The 6,683-nt window shown below is 48.1% G+C and overlaps 1 protein-coding gene across 2 annotated transcripts in view; it reads right to left on the reverse strand.

Annotated features, from left to right (window-relative positions):
- LOC105565022 (discoidin domain-containing receptor 2-like) overlaps positions 1-5,839 on the reverse strand; it is a 78,207-nt gene extending 72,368 nt beyond the window's left edge. For both annotated transcript variants that reach the window (XM_012017839.1, XM_012017838.1), the window contains exon 1: positions 5,441-5,839. The gene's annotated coding sequence lies outside the window, so the exon portion shown is untranslated. The remainder of the gene's footprint in view (positions 1-5,440) is intronic.
- Between the last annotated feature and the right edge of the window lie 844 nt (positions 5,840-6,683).

The following is a 6,683-nucleotide window of genomic DNA, read 5'->3' on the forward strand; positions in this document are numbered from 1 at the left end:
ATATCATGCGTGGTGAAACAATTGTGTTTCTGGACGACTTTTCGCTGTAATTTCCAATTTTTCTCAATTCTCGACTCAACGTGCAGCAGTATGCGGGGGAAAATGTAGCTGTCGTACCGAAAAACCGCATGTGGTAACTAAACCTCAGTTGTAAAATACGGACCGCTAATATTCAAATTTACTTAATTTGATAATAATACTTAAAATCGCGTATCGACAGTTCTGTGCACGGCCGACAATCCGAATCGGCGCGCAGTTTAAAGTTGAAAAACGAGGATATATGTCATCTGCATACTATTATTGCGACAAATATTACCACATGCCTCAGTGGTCGAATTGGTAAGACGCCCGCCTCGAGAGTAAGGGAAGTCCAGGTTCAAACCCTGGCTGAGGTTAATATTTTTCGCAATAAATTTTCTGCATTAACCGATCAATTAACAAATGTGGCCAGATGTGGTCGAATGAAATTTGGAATTTTACTACTATACTGGCAACTTGAAGAAACTAAGCTAATATTCAGTTGTGATATAGCTAATACTTCGCTACTGTGCCTGTTGTATCGGACGCGACAGCAAGCCGTTTGCTGTGCTTCAGAAATTTATAATTAATACAGCAAAATGTTTTCAGCAGATCGCGATTAGCTATGGTAGCGAAAAATTTTGTTTTCAGCGTATGCGGATAGTCGAGCGTGCGTTCGATGAAATGCATACAACACATTTTACGTGGCGTAATTGCCGAATTGCATTTTTCTTCGCAGGTAAAATGATATCTATGCATATCCGCAAGCAAGGGGAAATGTTTCTCATGTAAAAAACAAATTTTGTATGCTTTCTCATATGCGAGACGTATTTATGCAGGAGAATATGAATAAACGTGTAGCGCACGACCCAGTTTTTTTTAAAGCAATTCCGCCGTGCGGGGCATTATGTTATCGTTGTATCTTCGTATAACGCATTCTAACAGTCACGTTTAAAAACACGGTAAAAAACTGCGCAATCAGTCGCGCGGCTAGATGACAAAATGTAATGCGGGCCCACATATATATCCAAAAGGGAAATACTAATAACAATCGATCGCCGTAACAAAAGGATTCTCAATTTCGCAATTTATTATTATCGTCACACGCCGCGGCCTTTTCAACGCGACTGCTCGCCGACTTGCTGACTTGCTGAAATAGACCGCCGCCCGACTCGCGGCTGTACATGACAATAAATTGCATTCGAAATAGGCTCGGAACTTTGCGCATACCGTGGCGTGACATTGGCATTAAACGCCATCGAAGTGCACCGCCACTCGCGTACGTGCGCACCTCGTGCGCGAGGTATACACGGCGGAGGCAGCCACCGGGACGCCGGCTGACTCCGTGACACGGATTGAAACGTTATTTGCCGCGGTAGGCGATGCCCTCGAAACACCACTTTAAAGTCGTGCTCGCGGCTAAAGTAAATTTCGCGTGTCCCGAGAGCGGCACCAACAGACTACCGACTGGGATGTTCAGCAATGAGTAAGCGATGCGTGAAGCTACGCCGGTGCAGGCGTCGCGCCCGGTAGCAGCCCCTATTTGTATTACCGTACCGCACCAGCCATAGCGCATACCGCATACTAAGGCCAGACATATGTACAGTCACGAATGTACAAATGTCGCAATCTAATATCGTGTTCAGGTCTACGTGTTTCGGAAGTGCCTTTTATTCTTCGCGACGGCTTCGTCATCCCCCTCGCGCCTTGCTTCGCGCGCGTACCGAAGTCGAAACGAATTACATCTGCGCGTTATATTAATACCTGTGCGCGTAAAGGCCGAATCAGACTAGCGAGTGCCGACTCGGATTGGATCGGGATTGGCGATCGACGACTCACCTCTAGCCAATGAGAGTCGCTTATATCGCTGGGTTGCTCTCATTGGCTAGAAGACAATCGCCAATCGCCAATTGCCAACCCCAGTGAAATCCGCGTCGACAATCACTAGTCTGATTCGGCCTTAATAATCCGCGGGACTTTCGAATACCTTTGCGTCCGTCGCTGGACGACTAAATCCGCGACCGTCGTTTCCAATTTTGTATCTTCTTCGCGACAATCGGGTAAACGTTTTAAACAATTTATGTGAGAACTCCCTATACGCGAACGGACGGTACAATGGAAGCCCGCGGCTTTTAATCGTAACTGCTGGCTTAACCATCCGGCGAATTCGTCGACATATCCGACACTGAAACCGTTTTCATGTAATCCTCGAAACTCCATACCCGCGCCCCGCTTATTCTATACGCACGTCCGATTACTTCCCATCGCTTGGCGCCAGTTATTTATCGCTTACATTCATTCATCGGGGATATTTTCCCTTTTCTTGAATAAATCGAGGCGTCCCAAAATCGATGAGAGGCTTTTCGAATCCTCAATCTGTATTTCATGACGCTGCACCGTTTTTCTTTTTTTTTCCCCTCTCTTTATTCAAGTCGCTGCGAAACTCGAGTCGGTTATTAATACCAGTTTAAATGTCGAAACGATCCCCGCCGGGGAAATGAAAGAATCCTCATAAGAGAGCTAATTATGTACGTAATTAATACGTGCGATGTTGAATATTAAATGAATGTTAAGCACGTATATACCCGTTGCGTTTATGAGGATCATAACAGGTTCGCAACAGTTGGCGCTTTCAATCATCCCTTTACGCCACAAATGATTGGATATAAATAAACTTTAATTTGGAATTTTAAGATTTGCAATGAATTAGTCTTAAATTAAATATTAAGCCACATTTCAATTATTGCTGTTATAATAAATAATAAAAGTAGTAATAATAAATCTTCGATGTGTACAGCGATGGACAGAGTGGTTGCGACACATTTTTCTGAATGAGTTCAGGAACGTGCATTTTAGATTCAGGTTTGCGTTCCAAAATATTTTCTCTGAGGAAAATTGTACTTGAGAAATACATCGAAAACGTTCAAAATGGCCATCGAGTAAAATATTCCTCGGAGAAGAACACATTGGAACGTAACTGGTTGTGAATGCACGTTCCTAAACTCATAGAAAAAAGTTTCGCATCCATTCTGTCCATCACTGTACAGTACAATAAGACAAAATACAAAGTTTTTTCAATATACAACTTTTACAATTAATTAAAAGCTAATCTTGCTTAAGGGAAGATTTTTTGAAAAAGAGATCTCACGATATTTCGGTTAGACAGTTATCTCGAAGTCGACCGATAACTTTATAAACGAACAAAATGCAGATTCGTCGTGTACAGGGCGATCTACAAATAACCCGCCTAACCGAGGGGTCTACCGCATTCGGCAATAGGTGTACAAATTTTAGGCCATAAACAGCATTAACGAGGCAATAACTTAGGCAATGTTGGAAAGTGAGTTTTGCTTAACAGAAAATTTCATAATTCTCAACTGTTCTAAACGAAATAAGTAACGATCTATGTAGACAATGTGGGAAATAAGGATAATAACTGTAGAAATTTATTGCCACTTTCGGCAATAGGTGTACACTTTTGAGGTACAATGAACCCCTTGCGTCTAAAGGCCTGTGTCGCGATGCTAGAACTTGGTCCAAGTGTACTTGGACAGTGAGCTAGAATGGGAAACAAAATATACTTGTCGTACTCCAATTTGTTGCACCGGCTCACCAGCAATAGAAAACGGGTCTGTTGCGTCGCGAGCGAAGGAAAAAGTTGGCGGATAACTTGACGTTTGCACTTGCACCCTTTATGGATTAGCCGCAGGTTGACGGGCTACACACATTTCTCGGATCTAGAACCTGGACCAAGTTCTCGCATCGTGGACACGGGCCTTAGCGCCGCCGGGAGAAATTGCGATTTTTTTCACGCGCACGTCCGGCCCGACGCGGACGTACGCCCCGCGTATCCGCATCGCGACACGGTTGCCGGGCGATTTGCGCACCCTCGTCGAAGCGCGGCCGATGGGCGAGCGCGTGTTTCCGCGACGCGGACCGCTCGGATCCTTACATGCGAAATCCAGAATAGCGATCAATGAGCGGCACGCCGCCGAAGGTCTGGCTCGAAGCGGGACTGGCACCGAGACGGGGGGGAGGGGGAGGGGGGGGGAGAAAACAGGCGGCTGAAGGTTCGCCGCGGCATTCAACGGGGCTAACTCTATCCTGGCAAATTACATTTCCATCCCGCTACGTGATAGGTGCAGCAAACATGCCCGTCAACGTCCGACCGAGTTTCTCGCTGATTAGTTACACTCGACGTGGATTATATTTCCGAAGCAATTAATTAACAAAGTTCCGGCGAGTCGCGTATGTCCGTATCGCGCTCGTATGGCCGTAACCCGTGGACCGTGGCGCGCGGAGAGATCACGGGCGGAGGAAAGAGAATGTCGAGGGGAGGGAGAGGGAGGGGGATGGGGTGGGGGAAGAGGACGGGGGGGAGGAGGAGGAGGAATGAAATTTCTTGCGGTGGAACGTGCGGGAGAAACCACCGTGGGTAAACTTGTTGGAATATTACGGTTCGCCCTAATGGAAACTGTCACTGAAACGTCCGCGGTAAAGCCGACCGGGCTGACCAATCGCGCGTTCGCCTACTTGCGACGGGCACCGATCATGTTACGCGGCCGACGCGGCGATCTTCCCCTTATCGGGATTTAATTGTTATGCTAATCCGCGCAACGGCGGTCCGCCACGTGAGGGGCGGCGACACTCGTCCGTTGCAAGTTTCTCAAAACAAGAAAAACATTTCCCTCCCGATTATCGAGTTTACTTTATTTAGAGGGGAAACATTGGCTCAGGATAAACGAAAAGTGGAGAGCGACGGTGTAAAAGTAGGCGGCCCACACCCGGAAACAAAGTTTGAAATCAAAGAAATTCGGTTGAATTTTGTCCCTACCAGACCTTACTTTTATTTAATTTCAAAGAAATGATTTCTTCACCAAAAGTTTACTTGACTGAGACTGAAAATTTTAAGAGGACTCGCATCTACTTCTTCAAATCTAGCGAATGTCTTAAGTAGAAGTAAATAAAAATTCAGTGGATTTCAACGTGTCTCATTTGTTTAGCCTAAATAAATCTGTTTTCCGGGTGCAGTTTCGTAAACGATAGGCTTGGTTTCTGTTGCTGCACCGCTGTTTCACCAGTGCAGCAAGCCTAGAGTGAGAAACAAAATATACTTGTCTTACTCCGATTTGTTGCCCCAGTTCGCCAGTGCGACAACAGAAAACAGGCCTGTTGTGTCGCGAGTAAGGGAAAAAGTTGGCGGATGACTTGACTACGGCGAAGTGTTAAACTGAATCCCGACAGAACCGATACGTTTGACACGAGATACTACTCGGGTGTCCGGGTATTCCAACTGGTACCCAGTTGCCCCTGATGACTGTTTCGCATTAATTCGCTGTATTCTGCGTTTCGAATACGCGTGACCCGCGTCTCCCTCGAACATACACACACACTTCGACTCGCCATCAACCCTTTTACTCACCGAATCAGCAGTTGTGCCGGCGCGAGAGCACAGTGTGTCCCGAATCGTTATCCTTCGCGTCGCTGCACATCCGATCGCCTCAAGATCGCTCCGGTGGCGCGCAACGGCCATGCACCTGGCGGTGGAGTATCGTCACCGACACGATATCGGCTGTCATCTCTTATCTCACCTTTATCGCACGTCTCCTCCCGCGAAACTGGTCTCCCAGCCGGCGCACCGAAATCTCCGCGGTGACAAACAATCCCTCCGCCTTTGCCTCTCGACGTAACTCAAAAACTCGCACGACGCAACGTGCGACGAGCAGAGGGGGGGCGAGAAAGCGAGAGAGAGAGAGAGAAAGACAGAGAGAGAGAGAGAGGGACAAGGAAGGAACGATGTTACACACGCGGTTGCCAGTCGCAGACTGAACTCGCGGTCCGCGAGTAGCATCGATTTCGGTGGAGGGGGCAGGACTAGGGCGAGGAGGGGGGGAGCACCGTGGCGCGTAGTAGGGACGGACGCTTGGCGTCAGACAGGTGAATCGAAGGACGAGGAGTGCGACGTGAGGTATAGTCAGGCTGTACGCGCCGAGCGGGCGAGCGGTCCGACGCCGCGCGCCGCGACGCCTCGGCTCGTATCGCCTGACCGGCCGCCGACTACTGGGCGAGTGGTAAGCGTCTAGGATAAGCCTCGCCGCGCGACTGCCGGCCGCGTCGGAGCAAAAAGGGTTAACACCCCGCGTAAGCGATTCGGTCTGCTGGCTGACCGGGCACGCACGGCGACTGCTAAACCGGGCGGGAGTGCTCCGTTACCGCGATACCATCTCCGGCGAAAATATCCATTGCCGCCCTATCGATTCCCTCGCATCTTGCCATCGACTCGCTCGTTCCGCCGCCGGATAACGATAAGCCGCATTCCGCCGCCCGCATTCCGTATTCTTCGCGAAATTGTATCCCCAGCGATTGTCCGACGCGATTATATTGCGCGCGGCTCTTGAGAGACGTTTTCGAATTTGCAATTGCGGGACGGATCGCCCTTTTCTTCCTTTTTCTTTTTTTTCCCCTTATATCTTTTCCCGTGTTGCGCGATTGGCTAACGTGTCTAAGCGACTCTCGCCTTACGTATCGGCGAGAAGAATGTATGTAAATTAGTATCGATCTCTCCTGCCGCGCGTTAAAACGCAAGAATTTGCGCAAGTTACATTTACATACCCTAAAATTTCATATCGAATTTGTCGATTCTGTATATGTAATGTTGTATTTTT

The sequence above is a fragment of the Vollenhovia emeryi genome, unplaced genomic scaffold (genome assembly GCF_000949405.1).
Source record: "Vollenhovia emeryi isolate VEMERY1.0 unplaced genomic scaffold, V.emery_V1.0 DF939156.1, whole genome shotgun sequence".
NCBI lineage: Eukaryota > Metazoa > Arthropoda > Insecta > Hymenoptera > Formicidae > Vollenhovia > Vollenhovia emeryi.